We start from the raw sequence: 22,454 nt of genomic DNA on the forward strand, positions 1-22,454 counted from the left end.
TGATTGATCTACTTCTTTTACAGGTATCCCTCTGGGATCTCGTCCTGTATGCAACTGAAAAGGTGAAATTTGCAAACGAGAACTAGGATGGCTTCTTATTTGTAATACAGCCAGTGGTAACACATCCAACCACGTATAAGTTTTCTCATTTGCCTTATTCAGTGCTTTTAGTAGCACACGTAATTTAGTTTTGATGATGCCATTGTATCTTTCTACTAGTCCATTAGAGGTTGGCCTATAAACTGCTACTTGTCTGTGTAATATTCCACAGAGTCTTGTCATATCCTTTACTAAGGCATTCACAAAATGACTTCCATTATCTGTGACCAGTTTCTTTGGGCATCCATGTGCTGGCAAAATATGGTGTAGAAACATATCTATCACCACTTGTGCTGTTTCCTTTGTACAAGGAAATGTTTCTATCCATTTACTGAAAGCATCCACCCAGACTAAAAGATACCTTTTACCTTTTACCGGTATTACCATATCTGTAAAATCCAGATGCCATTCTACACCTGGTCCTGAAGGAATTGGAATAGATCCGGGAGAAATCACTGGTCCTCGATGTACTATATTTTTAGAACAAACCATACAATTTAATACAATGCGTGTGGCATAAGCAAGTATTCTTGGATGCCAAAATATGGTCTCCATAGCCTTGCTCATGTCTGACGCGGATAAATGCAATGTAACATGCCAATTATAAAAGTTATTTATTAGCTCAGATGTAGTCATGCAAATTTTCCCATTTGGATGTATCCATTTTGTTTTTCCTGTATCCATTTTACATTCCAAATTTTCCCATTGTATTCTCTCTTGTTCTGTAGGTTTAACTCTTATCTGACCTGGATCTGGAGGGTAGGGAGTATCACACCTCATATGCTCTCGTGAACGTGTTTGTATTAAGATTTTATTTTGTAATACCTCTTTAGCTGCTTTATCTGCCAAATCATTACCTCTAGCTTCCATAGTATCCTGACCTGTATGTGCAGCCACCCACACTATTGCAGTCCTTGTACCATAACCCTCTCGTTCACTTAATATTTGTAAAACTTGTTGCCAAGTTTGACTATGTTGTAGGGGTTTTCCATTTGCCGTTAGAAATCCTCGTCTTTTCCATTTTAGTAAATGATATTGCAATGAGCTCACTACATATGCACTATCTGTATAAATAGTACAGGACCTTGTCTTTTCTGTTTCTTTTAGAGCCATACACACTCCCATCAGTTCTGCTTCTTGGGCAGAAGTACCTTCTGGTGCTTTGTATTGAACCTTTTTCTCAACTTTTATGTCTACCGCATATAAAATAGTTTTTAATGCTGCAAACGATGTTTTACTGCTTATCTGAGCTGCATTGGTAAACCAATGATCTCCCTCTTCCTTGGGTAGTGGAGAAAATGTCAGTAACTGCAAAGAAGGTATATCAAGTAATTTTTCTATCTGTTTCTCTACTTCAATTTCCATCTGGAAAACCAAATCCATTTGTTTGTTCTGTTCTTTAGTCATGGGTTTGGTATCTATATCCTGACCTATTAAAACTGCTTGATATTTCCCATATCGGGTACTAGTAAGAGCTGCTTGACTTTGTGACAACATATGGTGTATAGTATGATTAGTATGCAGGATAATGGGGCTGTATGGCATAACAGCTCTCCATTTTTCTATTGCAGCCACTAGTGCTACTAGTTGTCTTGGTATTTCGGGCAAACCTTTTTCTACAGCACTAAAGGTACCTGAAAGGAAGGAAACAGGTTTCACGAATTCCGGTTCTTGATTCACCATTGCTGCCCATGAGGTTCCCATATCTTTAACCCAAATGTGAACCTTCTTGTATGGGTCTACCGTACTCAGAGGATTATACTGTGATAAGTGATGTACTATTATTTTAATAATACTGATGTCAGATTCTGTCAATTGTATAGCAGCTTTTAAAGCAGTACCAGCCGGTACCCTTAAATGTCGATAAAGTGGTGCTACAATCTGTGAATAATTTGGAATCCATTGTCTACAGTAATTAAAAGATCCTAACAATCCCCTAAGCAGAGTTAAGGTTTGTGGTATTTGTGATTTCAAAATTTCCTGCAACACCTCCCTTGTTACTATTTTGGAGGTTCCTGACACTGTCTGTCCTAAAAATGTCACTTGTGTTCGTGCTATAACACATTTGTTAATGCTGCACTTAATTCCCTACGTGCCTGCCCTGAAAACATAACCCCATCTTGCGTATGCATAAGTAGGGCTGGATTTGACTTGTAATGCTAACTGTGCCAAGCTCACTCCTGCTGCTGTGCAGAATGCTTTAAAATCCCCCACAGCTAACTGAGTTCCTGCAGTTAAGGTATCCATTTGCTCCAGCCAAATTCGGGCACCCTTCTGTATATTCGGAAGTTTATTTGTCATAGTGCTAATATCTATAGGGTTATATGGTTTGTAAACCCGTGTAGCATTCCCTATTGCATCTGTTCGTGTAAATATAGGGCAAACAGTTTGTATATCTGTTTCTCCTTCCTCTTTTTCTTTCTCAAGGAATCTTTGTGCAGTCTCTCGCCATATTTTTATTCCTCTTATTAGTCTTTCATGATTTTCCCAATCTTTTCCCTTTCTAACAATTACATTCTCCAGTTTATTCAAATCTTGTAACTCAGCCGGGCCCTTAATATGGCATGGTAAGGGAACTTTGGCTGTCAGAAACGACCCTACCAATTCATTCCAAAAACCATAACCATATTCTGTCACACTTCCTGATGCCATAGATCCTAATATGGCTTCTATAAACATACTTTTATCCGAATTCCATTTCTCTACCTTTTCTCCACTAGGTACATCCCTCTGTTTTCCCGTTTTAACACCTCCACATGCTCCCTGTGAACTTCCATCATCACCTATCTCGTCTTTATTCTTTTTTTCCATAACCTTTATGTTACCTTTCATAGTAAAGGAACCCTTAATTTGAATATCAGCCTCATCTCCTGGTAATGTGTCTATATCTTCTAATAAATTTTCACCTGTCTCCTTAACGGGGGAACAGTCTATCGGCTTTTTAGGTCTCTCCTTATCTTTACTTGGTTTAGATTCTGACTTTTTTACTCCTGTCTTCCACCCCTTATATCCTACAGCTACTTCATCATCTTCCTCTTCTGCTGCTGCTTTCTAATTCTTTTAGTGATTGTACCGGAAATAGTGAAGTCGTAACTGTCCCTGAAGTATGATTATTATTTTCATACGGCGGAGGTGCAGTTGAGGTTAGTGAACCTGCAATCTCCTGCTTCTTTTCCTGTTCTCTCTGCGGTTTCATAGCCTTTTCTGTACATTCTTTCTTATCGTGATGCCACATATCAGCAGTAACCGAAAATAATTCCAACAGTACAAATGCTTAATCAATGATTTTCCTTTTTTGTTATTTTGTATATACTTCAATAATTGCAATAAAACATGACGTTCAAATGATCCATTCTGGGGCCAGCCCAAAAAGGAATCCTTTTGAGCGTATTTAACCCATTTTAGGTTTAAATTTGCAAGCTGTTTCTTATCAAACGGAAAAGCTTCCTGTACATGTTGTAACGGGGGTACACATGCGTGTGCTATCTACATAAAGTGAATATTTAATATCAAACGTCTCTGATATCACATCATCAATATTTACATTAGCCATTGTGAAATAACAATATTTTGCGAAACAAAAATAACCAAAGCAAAAAAGAAGAGCAAAAAAAAGAAAACAGAGACAAAAAGAGCACAACAGTTACAAGAGAAAAAATAAATTTGACCAGTTTTAAAACCGTGTACTAGTACTCACAACTCAATATCAATGACCCTTCTGGTCCTTCACTTCCCGATGAACGCTGAACGCTTCTCATGAGCTGGCCAGTATCATAAGATCAACGATCAGATGGTCGTCCTTCGGTATCAATAACTATACTGGTTATCAATTTAGTCTGTCAGACATGCAGTTTATCTTGCCCACCCAGGGACGCCAATTGTTAAATTTCCTTGCCAATAATGCAGAAAATGATGTAGTACATATAGTAAGATAATAATTTTATTATAATTTCTTAATATATGGCAGAGCTATGTAATAACTTTACATAGGAAGCAAGTTATACAGAGATGAAGTTGCTTACTGACAGTGTTTCCTATCTTCCTTATATACACAGCATGTCTGTAACTTAAGCTATTCATTCAGCTATTTTTCCCTTATCTTTCCCTTGCCCTTTGCTCTAACCACAAATCAGCAGACCCCAGACATTATCTGTTCTTAAGGCAAGGTTTGTTTTTCTCCTGTTTCTGCACTGTTCAGCCTTCCACTGATCATTCCTTTATAAGGTCATTCTCTCAGCTTTTTACAAGCCTCCTGTAGTTTTCCATTCTTTTTCTATACAGGAGGGAGTGAAGGTCAGTGGCATGAAAATGACATGTTAGTGTAGCACACATATAGCGGTGGAGAGCTATGAGTCAAAGATGGCGCAGGACCCCAAAATGGTTCTAAGAGCTCAAGTGACACATGCAGGCTATGAAAGAGGAATTTAGAGGTCTACTGCATAAATTGACAACTGACATAAGAGAAATTTGGCATTTAGCAAGAGTTGCTGGAGGAACTGATGGCGAGCAGAGTAGAGGAAGCTTCGCAGCACTATACAGGTTGGAGAAGGGACAGAAGGAGATATGGGACAAAACTGTGGACCTGAAAGACATGTTGTGCCACTGCAGTTTGCAGCTTAGGGGAATCCCTGAAGTTGAACAGTATCAAACTGTGTGTCTGTTGTGATGGAAGTTTGCAGAGTGTTGTTTGGTAGCCAAGACCAAGGAAAGGAAGGGCCCTCTGTAGCCTGGATACCCACAAGGGAACAAACCATAGGACATTATAGCTTGCTTCCATGAATTTGTGGTGAAGGAACAGATGATAGCGCAAGCTTGCAAAGCAGGAGAACTGTAAAGTAGAAGTTTGGGAGTCACTCAGTATATGAGACAAGAAAATATTAGGTTTTATATGCACAAAAGAGGAGACATGAAAGGGCTTTGCTCAATTGAGTATAACTAATTTCCCTAAGGAATATTTTATTTATTTATTTTGTTACATTTGTATCCCACATTTTCCCACCTATTTGCAGGTTCAATGTGGCTTACATAGTACCGTAAAGGCGTTCGCCAAGTCTGGTAGAGAAGCAAATACATGGTGATGTTGTGGTCGATTAAGGATCAAGCACAATGGGGATCGAGGAGAGGAGAGGTTATATAGTGTCCATTACGAGCTTTGGTTTTGCTGTGTTGCAGAGTGTACGCATTTATGTTGGGTCTGTAGGGTATGCCTTTTTGAACAGGTTGGTTTTTAGTAATTTCCTGAAGTTTAGATGGTCGTAGGTTGTTTTCACAGCTTTTGGCAAAGAGGTCAACAGTAGAGTACCTCAAAGTAGCAATGGGTATCTGACTGACAGAGACTTAAATGGGCCTCAGCAGGAACCTCAAGAGACATGGGAGGAGAACTGTAACAAGGTCTAGTGCCATGGATAGATGAAAGAAGGAGGATGCAAATGGTGCAAGATAGTCAAAGAATATGAAAATAATCCTGCAACATCACTGATGGACATTGGCATGCGTGGACTTGTGTGGGTTGGATAGGAGAAGTTGTGGGATGAGCGTGGATGAGTGGAGTGAACTGGGAGGGGGAGTTGGGTGAGCGGAAAGGGAGTTAATGAGGTAATAAAGTGTTGAAGGATCATCTTCAGGTCATTTGATCACTTTCTAGTAGGCAGCTGTGGGAGTGGGATTCTAAGATTGAGGAAGGGGTTGGGAGGAGAGGTGCAGAAGGGGGGAAGGGTAGGAAGTATGGTGGGGGGGGGGGGGGGGGTGAAGAGGCCCAAGCTGGACATCAAGGGGGGCACAGTGGGAGAGTTTTTGGGAGTTGATCTCCTGGAATGTAAACAGGCTAAATTCAAGGACAAGATCTCAGTGTTTAAAGAGTTGTAGAGATTGGGGGTGGATGTTCTGTTTGTCCAGGAGACAACAGCTTGTAAGGGAATGAACATCTGCTGGCAAACTGTTCTTATTTTCACAAATATTTGGCCTCAAATAGACAGCTGTTCATTACCAGTAACATTAGTGAAGATGGAGCCTTTAGCATATGTGTATGTATGTATGTTGTCAGCAGGCCACCACCTTCAGGCCTTCCTGCAGATATGAACTACGGCTGACCCTGGAAGGGCCCCTTCCCTGAACACAGCACTTCCAGAAGCAGACTCCAAAATATGCTTAAAACCGCTTTATTCCATCAGCAAGGCCAAGACATCCTTCCCCCTGCCGGCTACAGTTTCTGGATACAGTTTAAATCATTCACTGCTTCCCCAGCATGGCCTGATTCCTGGACACAGTTTTAAATCACTCCCCTGTTTCACCAGCATGGCAGTGTTTCTGAAACACAGTTCATGTCACTCACTGTTTCCCCAGCATGGCACCACTTCTGGACACAGTTCAGTCACTACCTGTTTCTCCAGCTGGGTCTGACGTCTGGCCACAGCTGAAATCATTCACTGCTTTACAGCACAACACCTCTCTCCCCCTTGAGTGGAACAGCTGCTTAACCTTTGCTCCAAGCCTTCCCCATCCTTGAAGAAGGTTTGTATGAAGCCTTTCAACTTCTTCCATTGTACGCTGAGCTAGAGCAGCAATCTCCATGGGCTCCTTCCCCAGTCATCTTGGGCTTGGATCTCCTCTCCGACCTCATTCTCCACCTCCCATTCCATGGGCTTCTCTCCCTTTATGGTCCCCAGCTGGTCCTCTCCCTCCTGATTATTCCTCCTCAGCCAATCTCCCTCCTCCCCTTGGGATCCTGGGACTTGTAGTTCCCTTGCTGCTCCCTTTGCTTGCCCCTTAGGGCTTTGCAGGGGTTTCTTGGGAACTGTAGTCCTCCTCCCTTCTCCGGCTATTGGGAACTTTTGCCTCCGTGGTGGCGTGGCTTACCCAGCCCCTAGGATACTCGGGACTTGTAGTTGGAATCCTGGGTATGATAACCTACGCCATTTTGCTCCTCTCCCGAATACCTTCTTCCCTGACCCTCAGGGGTTCCTCACAGTGTATCTATGTATTTTTTTCTGGGATTTTATGTGATTTGGTGAGGGGAAAATAAGGTTAAGTCTGCTTTAGTGGGTGTATATGCTCCTAGGGTAGAGCACGGTTCCTTTTTTATGGAGCTGGAGGAAAAGCTGAGGGTTAGAGGTGACAGGTGGGTTATACTTGAGGGGAGGGACTTAAATTTAATATTACACCCTTTGTTAGACACTCGGGAAGGGATAGAGGGGGCCAACATATAGAAAGAAGGTAACTGAATGTGTTCATGGACATACTGGAGGTGATACTTGGAGATTTAAGGAAGGGCTTTCCCATGAATATACATCTGTGGCTTATTAGATGTAGCAGAGAAAGGAGGCACCAGGTTAATTGGGTAGGAGTGGAGCCTATTGAGGTGATTGACTGTGTGCCGGTTTGGGCGAGTTTTAAATTAAGAGTTTGGGGGGGGAGGCTAAACAGGGATTATAGAAGTTGAATAACAGCTTACTGTAAAAGGAAATGGGTGAGGCAGTGTAGAGAAAGAGAATTAGAGCAATATTCAAACTGAATGATGAGTAAGCAACCCAAAGCATGTGAGGGAGGGCTATGAAAACTGTAATCAGGGTCTTCATCTCCATTGCAGTGCATGAGAAAAAAGAAGTTAAGGAAGGGAGAAGAACTTAGTAGGCAGATTGCTTCGCTAGAATGAAAGCATACACAGTCAAGGTCAAAAAGGGTACAGAAGCTGTTGAAAGTGGCTAGATAGTACTTAGATATTCTGGAATGCCACTCTGGAGCATTACCTAGATTTGTGCAACAACAATATACCAATACACTTAAGCAAAACTAAGTAAAGCCACCTTCTCCGAGGACAAGCAGGCTGCTTGTTCTCACGACTGGGTTGACGTCCACGGCAGCCCCCACCACCGGAACAAAACTTTGCGGCGGTCCCGCACACAGGGCACGCCCACCGCGCATGCGCGGCCGTCTTCCCCGCCCGTGCGCGACCGTTCCCGCTCAGTCTTTCTTTTCCGCGCTGGAGAGAGCCGTGTTCGTCTCTCTCTCTGTAAGCCCCGGAAACCGGATCGCGCTTTTGCCGCAAGTTTTTTTTCCTTCGTTGTTTTCTTCGTTGTTTCTCTGATTGTTTTATTTTGTTTAAAAAAAAAAAAAAAGAGAAAACTTTGTTTCCCCTCGTACTTTTAGCGGGGGCGTCCCGTTGCGGCCTTGTGGCCGCGCAGTCCGATTTATTTTTCGAGGTGTGATTTTACCGCCTACCATCGACAACTTTGACTTCGCCGACGCGATTTTTTCCGTCGACGTCCTCGAAGGTCCCGAGTGGATTTAAGAAGTGTGGTCGGTGCGGCCGGCATATCTCGCAGACCAACACTCACGCTTGGTGCCTCCAGTGCCTCGGGCCGGAGCACAATACCAAGACGTGCACCTTGTGTCTCGGTTTACGGAAACGGACACAGGTGGCGAGGCAAGTTCTACGGGACCGTCTTTTTGGAACTTGCGCCGGCCCCTCGACTTCGACGGCATCGGTGTCGACGGCCGGATCTTCGGTACCCGGTACCGATGTCCACGAAATCGGCACCGACGGCACCGACCCCAGGAGCACAGGTCCCGTTGGCCCGCCGGTCTTCCGGAGATGGCAGGGGTGAGAGGCCGCGTGGCCAATCGGCCCCGGTCACTCCCTCTACCCAGGGCCCTCGGGACCGAACCCTGTCGGACCCGATCCCTCGAGGCCGAGGGGGATCTACCTCCTCCTCTTCGGTACCGCCGAGCGCCGATGACTGGCACCGAAAAAAGACAAAAAGCACCGTCATCGGTCGCCCACGGCGCATGTGGCTACCGGCTCCAGAGATGATTCGACGCCGAGGAAGCGGCAGCGCCGGGAGGAGCGTTCCCCTTCGGTGGTAGAGGAATCGCTACGTCAGGGCACCAGCACTTCGGTGCCGTCTCCTGGACCCGAACAGCTTCCGGCACCGGCACCTCTACCGGCCCCCCTCGCCTTTCCCGACAGCGGGCCTGGACGAGTGCCTCCGAGCCATCCTTCCGGGGATCCTGGAAGGGCTGATGCGCCAGACTGTGCTGGTGCCGGGGGTGCTTGCGCCCTCGGCGCCGTTGATGGAGGCGCCGGCGTGCCTCTAGCCCGGTGCCGAGGCCTTCGACACCGACGCCGCTTGCGGTGCCGGTCTCGACCGCCACGCAGGTGGAGTCCCCGTCGACGTCGATGGAGGGAGCTTCATCCCCGCCGGCGCGGGAGTCCACCGCTCGACGCTGCCACCGAGGACTCGGTGCCTCGAAGTCGAGCCGGGCCCAGTTGAGGTCTGAGCTACAGGAGCTCATGTCTGACACCGAGGAAGAGGCCTTGTGGGGGGAGGAGGAGGACCCCAGATATTTCTCCTCAGAGGAGTCTGTGGCCTTCCCTCCGACCCCACTCCTTCACCAGAGAGGAAGCTCTCGCACCTGAGATCCTCTCTTTTGCCTCCTTCGTCAGGGATATGTCTATTTGCATTCCCCTTCCCCGTGGTCTCTGTGTGAGGAGCCGAGGGCCGAGATGCTCGAGGTCCTCGACTATCCATCACCACCTAGGAGAGTCCTCCACGGTACCGTTGCACAATGTCCTCAAAGAGACACTGCTTCGGAACTGGTTGAGACCTTTATCTAATCCCACCATCCCCAAGAAAGCAGAGTCCCAATACAGGAACCACTCAGACCCAGAGTTAATGCGGCCTCAATTGCCTCATGACTCGGCGGTCGTGGACTCTGCTCTCAATGAGGGCACGGAGTTCGAGGGATACCTCCTCGGCGCCACCGGGGCGGGAGTCTCGCACTCTGGACTCGTTTGGGAGGAAGGCCTACCAATCTTCAATGCTCGTGACCCGCATCCAGTCCTACCAGCCTCTACACGAGCATACACATGCGGAATAATGTGAAGCAACTGGCGGACCTGGTCGACAAGCTCCCCCCGGAGCAGTCCAGGCCTTTTCAGGAGGTGGTCAGGCAGCTGAAGGCGTGCAGAAAGTTCCTGTCCAGGGGTATATATGACACCTGTGATGTGGCATCTCGTGCTGCGGCCCAAGGTATAGTGATGCGCAGGCTGTCATGGCTGCGTGCCTCTGACCTGGACAACCGCACCCAGCAGCAGCTGGCCGATGTCCCTTGCCGTGGGGATAATATTTTTGGTGAGAAGGTCGAGCAGTTGGTGGACCAACTACATCAGCGGGAAACCGCCCTTGACAAGCTCTCCCACCGGGCGCCTTTAGCATCCACCTCAGCAGGTGGACGTTTTTCCCGGGCCAGGCAGGCTGCGCCCTACGCCTACAACAAGCATAGGTACACCCAGCCGGCCCGAAGGCCTCATCAGGCACAGGGACAGTCCCAGCGCGCTCGTTCCCGTCAACAGCGTGCGCCTAAGCAGTCCCCTGGCGCCTCCACAGCAAAAACCGGGGACGGGTTTTTGACTGTATCCATGGGAACATAGCCGCCATCAAAGTGTCCGTACCGGACGATCTGCCAGTCGGGGGGAGGTTGAAAGTTTTTCACCAAAGGTGGCCTCTAATAACCTCGACAAGTGGGTTCTCCCAAATAGTGCGGTGCGGATACGCCCTGAATTTGGCCTCCCCTCCACCAAATTGTCCCCCCGGGAGCCCAATCCTTCAGCTCCCATCACAAGCAGGTACTTGCAGAGGAACTCTCCGCCCTTCTCAGCGCCAATGCGGTCGAGCCCGTGCCACCCGGGCAGGAAGGGCAGGGATTCTATTCCAGGTACTTCCTTGTGGGAAAAGAAAACAGGGGGGGATGCGCCCCCATCCTAGACCTGAGAGGCCTGAACAAATATCTGGTCAAAGAGAAGTTCAGGATGCTTTCCTTGGGCACCCTTCTGCCAATGATTCAGAAAAACGATTGGCTATGTTCCCTGGATTTAAAGGACGGCATACACTCACATCCCGATACTGCCAGCTCACAGACAGTATCTCAGATTCCGCCTGGGGACACGGCACTTTCAGTATTGTGTGCTGCCCTTTGGGCTCGCCTCTGCCCCACGGGTGTTCACGAAGTGCGTCATGGTGGTCGCGGGCGTATCTACGCAAGCTGGGAGTGCACGTGGTTCCCATATCTCGACGATTGGCTGGTCAAGAACACCTCGGAGGCAGGAGCTCTACGGTCCATGCAGTGCACTATTCACCTCCTGGAGCTGCTGGGGTTTGTGATAAATTACCCCAAAGTCCCATCTCCTGCCAGTCCAATCTCTGGAATTCATAGGAGCCTCTGCTGAATTCACAGACGGCTCAGGCCTTTCTTCCCGAAGCGAGGGCCCACAACCTCCTGTCCCTCGCTTCCCAGACCAGAGCGTCTCAACAGGTCACAGCTCGGCAGATGTTGAGACTCCTAGGTCATATGGCCTCCACAGTTCATGTGACTCCCATGGCTCGTCTTCACATGAGATCTGCTCAATGGACCCTAGCTTCCCAGTGGTGCCAGGCCACCGGGAATCTAGAAGATGTCATCCGCCTCTCATCAGTTGCCGCAATTCACTGCATGGTGGACCATTCGGACCAATTTGACCCTGGGACGCCCATTCCAAATTCCACAGCCCACGAAAGTGCTGATGACGGATGCATCTCGCCTGGGTGGGGAGCTCATGTGGGACTGTGGTCCTCCAGGAACAGGATCTTCACATCAACCTCCTAGAGCTCCGAGCGGTTCTGGAACGCACTGAAGGCTTTCAGAGACTCGGCTGTCCTGTCAAATTATCCAAATTCAGACAGACAATCAGGTTGCAATGTATTACATCAACAAGCAGGGGGGCAACAGGATCTCGCCCCCTGTGTCAGGAAGCCGTCGGGATGTGGCGTTGGGCCTGCCAGTTCGGCATGCTTCTCCAAGCCACCTACCTGGCAGGTGTAAACAACAGTCTGGCCGACAGACTGAGCAGAGTCATGCAACCCGCACGAGTGGTCGCTCCATTCCAGATCTTACGAGAGTGGGGCACTCCCTCGGTGGACCTTTTCGCCTCTCAGACCAACCACAAGCTGCCTCTGTTCTGTTCCAGACTACAGGCGCATGGCAGACTAACGTCGGATGCCTTTCTCCTCCATTGGGGGGACGGCCTCCTGTATGCTTATCCTCCCATACCTTTGGTGGGGAAGACCTTACTGAAGCTCAAGCAAGACCACGGCACCATGATTATGATAGCGCCTTTTTGGCCCCGCACAGATCTGGTTCCTCTTCTTCTGGAGTTGTCCTCCGAAGAACCGTGGAGATTGGAGTGTTTTCCGACTCTCATTTCACAGAAGACGGAGCGCTTCTGCCACCCCAACCTTCAGTCTCTGGCTCTCACGGCCTGGATGTTGAGAGCGTAGACTTCGCTTGTGGGTCTGTCTGAGGGTGTCTCCGTGTCTTGCTTGCTTCTAGGAGGATTCCACTAAAAGACGTTACTTTTTCAAGTGGAGGAGGTTTGTCGTTTGGTGTGAGAGCAAGGCCCTAGAACCTTGTTCTTGTCCTGCACAGAACCTGCTTGAATACCTTCTGCACTTATCAGAGTCTGGCCTCAAGACAAACTCAGTACAGGAATCACCTTAGTGCGATTAGGCTTACCATCTCCGTGTAGAGGGTTAAAGCCATCCTCTGGAGAGCCTTTAGTCGTTCGATTCATGAGAGGCTTGCTTTTGTCAAAGCCCCCTGTCAAGCCTCCTGCAGTGTCATGGGATCTCAACGTCGTCCTCACCAGCTGATGAAACCTCCCTTTTGAGCCCACTGAATTCATGCCATCTGAAGTACTTGACCTGGAAGGTCATTTTCTTGGTGGCAGTTACTTCAGCTCGTAGGGTCAGTGAGCTTCAAGCCCTGGTAGCTCATGCTCCGTATACTAAATTTCATCATAACAGAGTAGTGCTCCGCACTCACCCTAAGTTCCTGCCAAAGGTGGTGTCGGAGTTCCATCTTAACCAGTCAATTGTCTTGCCAACATTCTTTCCCAGAACCGCATACCCGCCCTGCCTGAAGTCAGTTGCACACATGGACTGCAAGCGAGCTTTGGCCTTCTATCTGGAGTGGACAGAGCCCCACAGATAGTCCGCCCAATTGTTTATTTCCTTCGACCCCAATAGGAAAGGGGTCGCTGTCGGGAAACGCACCATCTCCAATTGGCTAGCAGATTGCATTTCCTTCACTTACGCCCAGGCTGGGCTGACTCTTGAGGGTCATGTCACGGCTCATAGTGTCAGAGCCATGGCAGCGTCGGTGGCCCACTGAAGTCAGCCACTATTGAAGAGATTTGCAAGGCTGCGACGTGGTCATCTGTCCACACATTCACATCACATTACTGCCTCCAGCAGGATACCCGCCATGACAGTCGGTTCGGGCAGTCGGTGCTGCAGAATCTGTTTGGGGTTTAAATCCAACTCCACTCTCCAGGACCTGAATTTATTCTGGTCAGGCTGCACTCTCAGTTAGTTGTTCTTCGTAGGTCAATTTCTGTTATACCCTCGCCGTTGCGAGGTTCAATTGACCGGGTTCTTGTTTTGAGTGAGCCTGAGAGCTAGGGATACCCCAGTCGTGAGAACAAGCAGCCTGCTTGTCCTCGGAGAAAGCGAATGATACATACCTGTAGCAGGTGTTCTCCGAGGACAGCAGGCTGATTGTTCTCAACTACCCCTCCCTCCTCCCCTTTGGAGTTGTGTTTTTTCTCCTCATTCCTTTGCTTGTCATTCAACTGAGCGGGAACAGTCGCGCTATGGGCGGGAAGACGGCCGTGCATGCGCGGTGGGCGTGCCCTGCGTGTGGGACTGCCCGCAAAGTTTTGTTCCGGTTGGTGGGGGCTGCCGTGGACGTCAACCCAGTCGTGAGAACAATCAGCCTGCTGTCCTTGGAGAACACCTGCTACAGGTATGTATCATTCGCTATCCTGAAAATCAGAGATCCACAGGAGCTGCTTCAAGATGATGTTGAGCACCTCAAAAAATGCTTCAAAAATTCTTACCAGGATTGAATACAGACAAGTCCATATGGGAGGTACATATAAAGTACCTGGGGCAGTGTAGTTTGCCAGAACTAGGGGAAGAGGCTGAAGCTATGGAACTTTTAGAAAATGACACAAAGTTTATCCCCATCCCCTCGAGCTGTGTCCTCATCTGCACAAGCCTCGAACACTTATGATTTATATTTGGTCTTTATAAATCAACAATAAGGTAAGCGGATATGATCAAAACAGATTTGCAGGAAAAAATAAATGGAGGGGGGAAGAAAGACCTCAGACAGGTGATAATCAGCCAAATTACTGGAATTGCTCTTGAGCAATCACCATATATCAATCACTGGTCTTAACCCAACCTCCTCCCGTGGATGTGAACAAATTTTTATATGATTTTTTTTAATAATAAATATGCTATATCCACTGTGTTCATCAAAGCATTCAAAAACATAAAATGCAAAAGAACACAAAAACTACTTAGCTTGAAGCAGCGTAGTGCTCGGGCATCCCCCAAGGGATCCGTTTCACCAATGGGGCTTCTTCAGGGAAAGGACGCCCTGTCTGGAAGCACTGCTCACAATGACAAGTAGTGGTGTCTGCTTGCCAGCCCTGCTGGTCTTTTCTCCCCCCCCCACCCCCCCCCCCCATTTATTTTTTTTCCTGCAAATCTGTTTTGATCAAATCTGCTTACCTTATTGTTGTCTTATAAAACTAAAGCGGTATTTTCCCCTTTTGCGTTTGTACCTGGGTCTTTATAAATCACAAATAGAAAACAATAACCAACGAGCAACTATAGTACACCCCCATTCACTCTTACCCTTCCAGCCCCAACAATAGCTGACTTCTACACGAAGGAACCCTAATCCACCCTGTTAAATGTTCATGGGTACAAATTCAGCCCACTCTGTATGCCCTAGCAGGGGAGATATATGCCCTATGAAGCACTGTTATGATTTATTAATCTGTGGATGAATAATACGTCATCAACGATCTTAGGATTCAGTCTAGCTCTCCTGTCTACACAGTTTTTTTTTGCAATAGAAATGTCTTCTCAAAAGATATGCTTGCAGCAGGAATACATAAGATCCCCCATGCAAGTTTTGGCCAGTACATTGCTTGTTTTTCCAAAATCGAAAAATCATCTGCATCGCTCAACATAAATAATTGTCCAATTCATTAACAATATCCTTCAAAGAAGGCATTTTCCATAAAGTTGCTCATAAAACTGCTAACATCTATATTCTATCTTTTGGAGAGGGGCTGTTCCACAGATATGATGTTTTCTGGGAATGTGGATTGTGGAGGATCCTGGATTGTTGATGTTGATGGACTCTAGCCTTCCATTTCAATCTGGTTTTTTCTACAGCCTTCTCAATGATTAAGTTGCCTGTGTTTTTACATCATCTGGGAAGATAATTGGATTGTCTTTCAGACGTAAGTGTAGAAGAGAATCAACATGTGTAGCTGGATGAACAGGAAAATAAGTGTCAGCAAAAATGGATGAATCTATTGCAGTAATAGTAAGATGCTGAGCAACTGGGCACGTTATGGACATTTACAGACTGTAGGAGTTGATCAGCAGACAAGACTCTTGTCACATCAAAGACAGGCAAGGCACAAATGATGTCACTTAACAGTGCTTCATTTAAATCCAAAAACAGTTTCTGCAGTTTTATCATTGAATTCAGGTTGCCTTGTCTAAGATGTTTTTACATATCGATACTAGTATTTTATAGCTTCTGTTCCATCTAGCTTAAACAGTCTGTTTTAAGGTTAGTCTCAAGCTTTTTAGAGAATGACACTGGGGCAAAGTTTGTCCCCATCCGTGAACTCTGTTCCTGCCCTCGCGGTTAACCACGTATCCACTGTCCCTGTGTCATTCTCCAATAATTCTTATTAGGCAATAACTGGGCTGGAGGTGGAGTGGGCAATAATAATTTTAAAGTAGGATAGTCGATAGGATTGGATTGCCTCACCCCAGGCTTTTACAAAAAGTTTTCAAACCCTGCTGGGGTTACATTTGGTAAAGCTGTTCAATTATATTACGGAAGATGTGTGTGTGTGTGTGTGGGGGGGGGGAGGTTTGGAGAACTGAAGGCTGAAATGAAAAAACGTAGATTACAGTCTTGCCACAAACCAGTGACTTAGCCAGACAGCCAATTTAGGGCAGGCCTGAGATCAAAGTGGGTGGGCCAAAACTTTCATCACCACTCCTCCCCCAACTAAAACAAAACCCTAATTTTAGTTTTCCACCCCCCTCCCAGCACACCCCCTAACTAAAACAAAACCCTATTTAATTTCACCTGGTTTGGGTTAAATCTTGGATCCCGTGGACTCTTCAACTAAAACAAAACCCCTAATTTAATTTCCACCCCCCCCCCCCATAAAGTAAATGAAGTAAGAACCCTGTGCTCGACTGATGATCTCCGATTCCCCTTGTCTATGCCAATCTGAAAAGCTGCTTCCTGGTGGCTGCCGTCACTGTCCCCGAGCTGGCCTCCGCGTATGCTCAGTTTCGGGGGGGGGGGGGGGGGGGGGCTGCGGCTGGCAGTAGCACTCGGACAGTGCTGGTGGCCACCTATAATGTAATTGTTCAGCAGGGAGAAGGTCTTTGGCTGGTGGGGCGTGGGGATCTCCGCCAACCATATTAAGGGAGAAGAAATTTTGGGCAGGCCTGTGCCCAAAGTGGATAGGCCCCAGCCCACCCGTGGCTATGATTACCTGGGACCTGCCCAGAACAGGATCATACCTGGACCTTTATTTTCAACTCTAGGAGACCAAGGGAAAGAAATACACACACACCACTAATTTCAGCAGCACTCAGGAAACTTCACTTATTATCAAAAGTAAGTTAAGATTGACATTCACTCTAGCATATTTTAAACAATAGACATTAACCCTAAAACTTCCAACCATAGTGTCAATTTACCAAACTCATTTATTTTATGCTGCGACAGAGATCAAAGTACTTCATCAAACTAATCTAAGCAGGATGACAATGCAAAACTTCATTCACATATACAGATTTAAAATTGAGAAATATTGTTAGACACTTCAGTTATTGAAAGTCCTTCTTTTTTCTTTTTGCTTACTGTCACCATCTTCACATGCGTCCAGGCAGTCTGCCAACTTGTCAATCCAAGGATACGACTCCTCCTTGGCTTTATGTAGGAATTTTTTAATAATAACTTAAGTAGAGGAGTGTGGTAGCCGTGTTAGTCCACTCTTAAGGTTATCAATAGAAATCAAACAAAATAAAACATGGAAAAGAAAATAAGATGATACCTTTTTATTGGACATAACTTAATACATTCTTGATTAGCTTTTGAAGGTTGCCCTTCTTCCTCAGATCGGAAATAAGCAAATGTGCTAGCTGACCGTGATATAAGTGAAAAAACATTCAAGCATTACTATGACAGTCTGACAGGGTGGGAGGAGGGGGGTGGGTAGGAAGTATCCAGGGGACATCAAGCATATCATTGATATTCTAACAGGGTGGGTGTGGATAGGTGAGGGGAGGGTGATCAACAGAGACATACAGCTTATGGTTTATAATGGGCTAGGAACCCCAGATCCTTGTTAAGTCCTTTCTGTTGGGTGTTAAAATATCAATCATTCTGACTTCAAAGGTCTTACGTTCTTGTATGGTTTTAAAGTTACCTTTGAGGATTCTCACTGTGAAATCAATGGTACAGTGTCCTGGTCCTGTAAAATGTTGACCAACAGGCCGTGGGAACCCTGCTGGCACCAGTATTGTTCATATGATGTCTATGTAAATTGAATCTTGTCTTAAGCATCTGGCCTGTTCTCCAATTTAAAACACAAGCTAATCAGAAGTAAACTTCCTTCACAGACTGAAAAGGACAGAAGGGCACACTTCCCTGTAATTTATCCAGTTGCAAACTATGCCAAAATATTTCACAGGACCCCAAAGTCATCCACAAAGGAAAGATATTCAACATAAAGGGATCTTTCACTTGCTCATCTTCCAATGTGGTATATATCATTCAGTGTAAAAAATGTAAGGAAGGATGCTATATTGGGATCAGGCTGGTTTCTTGCCAGGAAGGTTTGCAAGGGGTAATGTACAGTGAGTTCTAAATTTGAGGTGGTGTTTGAAAAAGAAAACAATACCATCCCTTGATTCACGCAGTCAGTACAGAGAAAATGTTCAGCCACATCCGCTGGGGGATTATCTTTCCTACCCTGAGGAAAATGGGGGTGGCTGTCAGTGGGTAAAGGCCTTGTATACTTGCCCCCCAAACGAAACCAAGATTAGAGTAAATAGGATCTACTCTAAAGATTTCTTGTTAGACAGAATCATGAGGCAGGGTTGCCCCATGTCCCCTCTTTTTGCTATAGTATTGGAGCCACTGGCAAAATGATTCAAACAAATGTGGATATTAAAGATATAGGGCCTTGGCCCCCCATAGAATCAAAGATTGTATTGTATGTGGATGACATCCAGTTTATTCATGCTTGATATACTGAATAGAGTAAGACATCTATGCAGTTTACAATATTTAAAAAACTATAGATAGATAAATGGTAGGAATTCCATTAATAAGAGTAAAACTGGATTAAAAAAAAAAAAAACAGGATCTAATCTTGGCTTGAGGAAGCTGTGAAAATCCTTCCCAGTTCCCAAGGCCCTCTGCAAAATAGTACCGGAAGAGTGATGAAGGAGTACCATGATAATAAGGAAGCTGTATCCTGCCTGAGGAAGACTTGGAGCATCTCTTCCATATTCCTAAAGTGGACGCTGTTGTGGTGACAGTCACAATTAGGACTATGATTCCTGTGGAAGGTGAAGTGACTCTAAAGGATATTCAGGTCAAAAGGGTCGTGAGCTGCTTGTGAAGCAGGTGTTTGTATCCTTGGCAGTTGGGCCCAGGCTTCGGTTTTTGGAGGTTATGAGACCTGAGCCCTTCTTTGCTGGTTTCAACAGATTCTGCAGTCTGAAGCAGTCTCTGTTACAGATGTGTTGTATGACGTTGTCCAGAATGAGGCCAGGTCAGTTGCTTCTGTTGTAGTGGTGCAGAGAGCTCTCTGGTCCAGGAATTGGTCGGCAGACTGAGCCTCAAAGTTGAGACATTTTAAGCTTCCCTTGAGGGGCTGGCTTCTCTTCAGGAAGAAGCTGGAAAAGCTAGTTAAGGACTTGGGTGAATCAAGGTCAGAGAGGTTGCCAGCGGATCATGCTAGATGTTCCTTCAAGAGTTTGTCAAATAAGTCGCACCCTTGATGTTGTTTTTGGTCAAGCAGGCAGTCATCATCGTTCTCCTTTGGCTATGTATTGGGGCCTTTCAAGAAATTCAGATTTTTCACTGGACCTGTAAGCCCAGAGATAAGGGGGAGGGACCCCAGCAGTCAGAGGGAAGAATTCATAATGAGGGACAGTGGATTTATTCCAAGGGGACAGCAGGTGGAAGGTCATTTTTCTGTTCCTCTCAGTAGGCTTACATCATTTTGGGTCAGTGAATTCTCAAGGTAATACAGCAGGGGTTCGCCTTAGAGTTTACAGAGCCCCTTTCCGACATTTTATGTTTTCTTCTGTGATTCAGAGGTCTAAATAAGGGCGGTTGCTAAGACAGGAATTTACAACAGCCAGAAATCATTGTGCCGGTTCAACCGGCAGCACGGGGATAAGGCTGCTACTCCATCTAGTTTGTCATTTCCAAGACAGGAGAAACGTTCAGCCCCATCTGGAGTCAATGCAGCTTCCATATCATCAAGCAGATCAATCCATAGACTGGTGGTGGGTTGTGTCCATCTACCAGCAGGTGGAGATAGAGAGCAATCTTTTGCCTCTCTATATGTGGTCATGTGCTACCAGGAAATCCTCAGTATTCTCTCTATCTAGCAGGTGTGTGGTCATACGCAGCAGCTCTGGCTTGGTCTCCACGCCTATTTACTTAGGCTTTGTTGAGTACCTGGGGTTGAGGGCTCTTCGTGAGCAAGTGCAAACCTGGTGGTGCCAGGTCCCTCCTTTTCTCCCCCCTCCCACTGGCTCCGTTAAAAAACCCCCAAAAACATAACAATCTTGAAGCAGAAAAGCTTTTACTTGCAGCTGCTCACTGGGGACACAATTTGTTGCAGCTCGGAGCAAGAAGCAGGTAATTTTACCTTTTCCTAGCGGGCAGGGGTTCCCCAAACGTTTCCCTCATGGATCATGGCATCGGATGGTAAGGGTGCGAAAAAGCGCTCCCCGGACCGCGATCACGTGGCTAGTGGGGAGGCGCGGAGATCGGAGGCAGAGAAGCCCTTTTTGGGCGCCTTTCTGGACTTTGCTGATTTAGCTGGTTTTTCCTTCACTGGGGCGTCGGCGGCCTTTCCCGCCTTAGGCGCCCATCCCCCTGATGTCCGCTCTTCCAACGTCGGCCACCCAAGCAGCTCGAACGGCCTCTGGTATGGCCACCTATGAGTTGGGCGGCGGTATGAAGATGGCAAAGTTTAAGCGCCATGCTTCCTGGGCGGCTCCTTCACGGAGTGAGGTGCCGGACGCCATTTTGGATGCGCAGCGTGCCTCTCCCCCGCTCTATGGAGTGGAGATTGAGAGTTCCTCTAGGGCTGTGGCCCAGGTTGCAGAGGTGCACAAACAGGGGGGTTTCTCTCCCGAGTTTATTTTGTTGCTGCATCAGGCCTTTCAACTGCAAAACACTGCTCCTGCTCCCCTGTCAGATATGGGGGAAGAGGCTTCCCTGATCAAGCGCCCTTGGGTGGATCATCAGGTCTTGGGGGACTCTGTCTCCTCTGATGTAGAGAAGGGCAGCGTTTCTGAGTTCTCCCAAAGGTCCCTTGGGGATTCTTTGGAGGAGGCGATCCTCCGCCCTGATGGGGGAGATGACCCCTCTGCAGCGCTGCTTTTTTCGCTCAGAGGAATTGCCTAACCTGTTCAGGCTATGAGCATCTTGAGCATTTCCTCTCCGGAGGAAGGCCCTCCCTCAGCCCTCGTTGGGTTCCGCTATTATGTGGGAACCAAGCGCCCTTACAGGACCTTCCACATCCATGAAGCCATGAAAACTCTACTTTCGGCTCAATGGGATTCTCCAGGGGCGAGCCTCAAGGTAGCCAGGGCCATGACTCGTCTATACCCTTTGCCAGAGGGTGAACAGGAGGGCCTTGCGCTGGCCGGCAGTGGACTCTCTAAGCACTGCAGTGACGAAAAAGACAGCTTTGCCGGTGGAAGGTGGCTCTGCCCTTAAGGATTCACAGAACAGGAAATTGGAAGTGGCCTTAAAGTTAGCCTTTGAAGCGGCCACCTTGAGTTTGCAGGCCTCGGTTTGCGGCTCCTATGTGGCCAGGGCATGCCTGACGGTGGTTGCAGAGGGCCTTCCCCTCGGAGCCTTTCTTGTGGGCGGATTGGCCGGTCCTGAAGTCGGGCTTGGCTACTTGGCAGACTTGCTGTATGAATGTTTTGAGAGCCTCGGCTAAAGGTATGTCTCACAGTCTCTGCCCGTCGATGGCTATGGCTTAAGCATTGGTCAGGTGACCATGCCTCCAAATCCCACTTAGCCAAGTTGCCTTTTAAGGGCAAGCTGCTCTTCGGGGATGAGCTGGACAAGATCGTGACGGATCTCGGCAGTTCTAAAGGCAAGAGGTTGCAGGAGGGTCAAGGCAAGGGCATTCCTTTTGCAGAGACCGCCGCTCAGGAGGTTATTCCTCCGGTCCTCCCCCAGGGTCTCATACCCAATGAAGGGCCCTGGTCCATGGCCCAGAGCAGATAGGAGGAAGGCTGTCCTCTTTCTGGGGAGTGGACCAGGGTAACTTCAGACGCTTGGGTTCTAGAAGTCATCAGAGACGGCTCCAAGTTGGAGTTCTGCTGGCCCCTGAGAGACTGGTTCGTGAACTCTCCCTGCAAGTCTCCCCTCAAAGTGGCAGCAGTTCAGCAGACTCTGCGGCGGTGGTCCCAGTGTCCATAGAGCAGCGTGGCACAGGACGTTACTTCCATTTACTTTGTGGTGCCAAAGAAAGGAGGCTCTTCTAGGCCTATTCTCGACCTCAAGGAAGTCAATCGAGCCTTGCGAATACGGCATTTCCGTATGGAGACTCTCCGCTCCGTGATTGCTGCGGTACAAGAAGGAGAATTCCTGGCATCCTTGGACATCAAGGAAGCTTATCTGCACATTCCCATCTGGCCGCCTCATCAGCGCTTCCTGCGCTTTGCAATGCTGGGGCCGGCACTTCCAGTTCAGAGCCCTCCCGTTCGGGTTGGCTACGGCTCCGCGGACCTTCTCCAAAGTGATGGTGGTCATTGCGGCTTATCTCCGCAAGGAAGGAGTGCAAGTCCATCCTACCTGGACGACTGGCTGATTCAAGCTCCCTCCTTTGCGGAGTGTGGGAGAGCGACGGACAGGGTCATTGATCTTCTGAGCTCCCGGGGATGGATCATCAACCGGAGAAAAGTCAGCTGCGGTCGTCTCAGTCCCTGGAGTAT

The 22,454-nt window shown here is 47.5% G+C and overlaps 1 protein-coding gene and 1 long non-coding RNA gene across 4 annotated transcripts in view; one reads left to right on the top strand and one right to left on the bottom strand.

The window, feature by feature from the left end:
• RALGPS2 (Ral GEF with PH domain and SH3 binding motif 2) overlaps positions 1–22,454 on the top strand; it is a 677,704-nt gene that overhangs the window by 383,287 nt on the left and 271,963 nt on the right. The window lies entirely within an intron of this gene.
• Positions 478–4,043, bottom strand: LOC115472240. The gene is made up of 2 exons (XR_003942490.1): positions 3,797–4,043; positions 478–569 (listed from the first exon to the last, which is right to left on the bottom strand). It is a non-coding gene; the product is annotated as an uncharacterized LOC115472240 (long non-coding RNA).

The sequence above is a fragment of the Microcaecilia unicolor genome, chromosome 6 (genome assembly GCF_901765095.1).
Source record: "Microcaecilia unicolor chromosome 6, aMicUni1.1, whole genome shotgun sequence".
In the NCBI taxonomy this organism is placed as follows: Eukaryota; Metazoa; Chordata; class Amphibia; order Gymnophiona; family Siphonopidae; genus Microcaecilia; species Microcaecilia unicolor.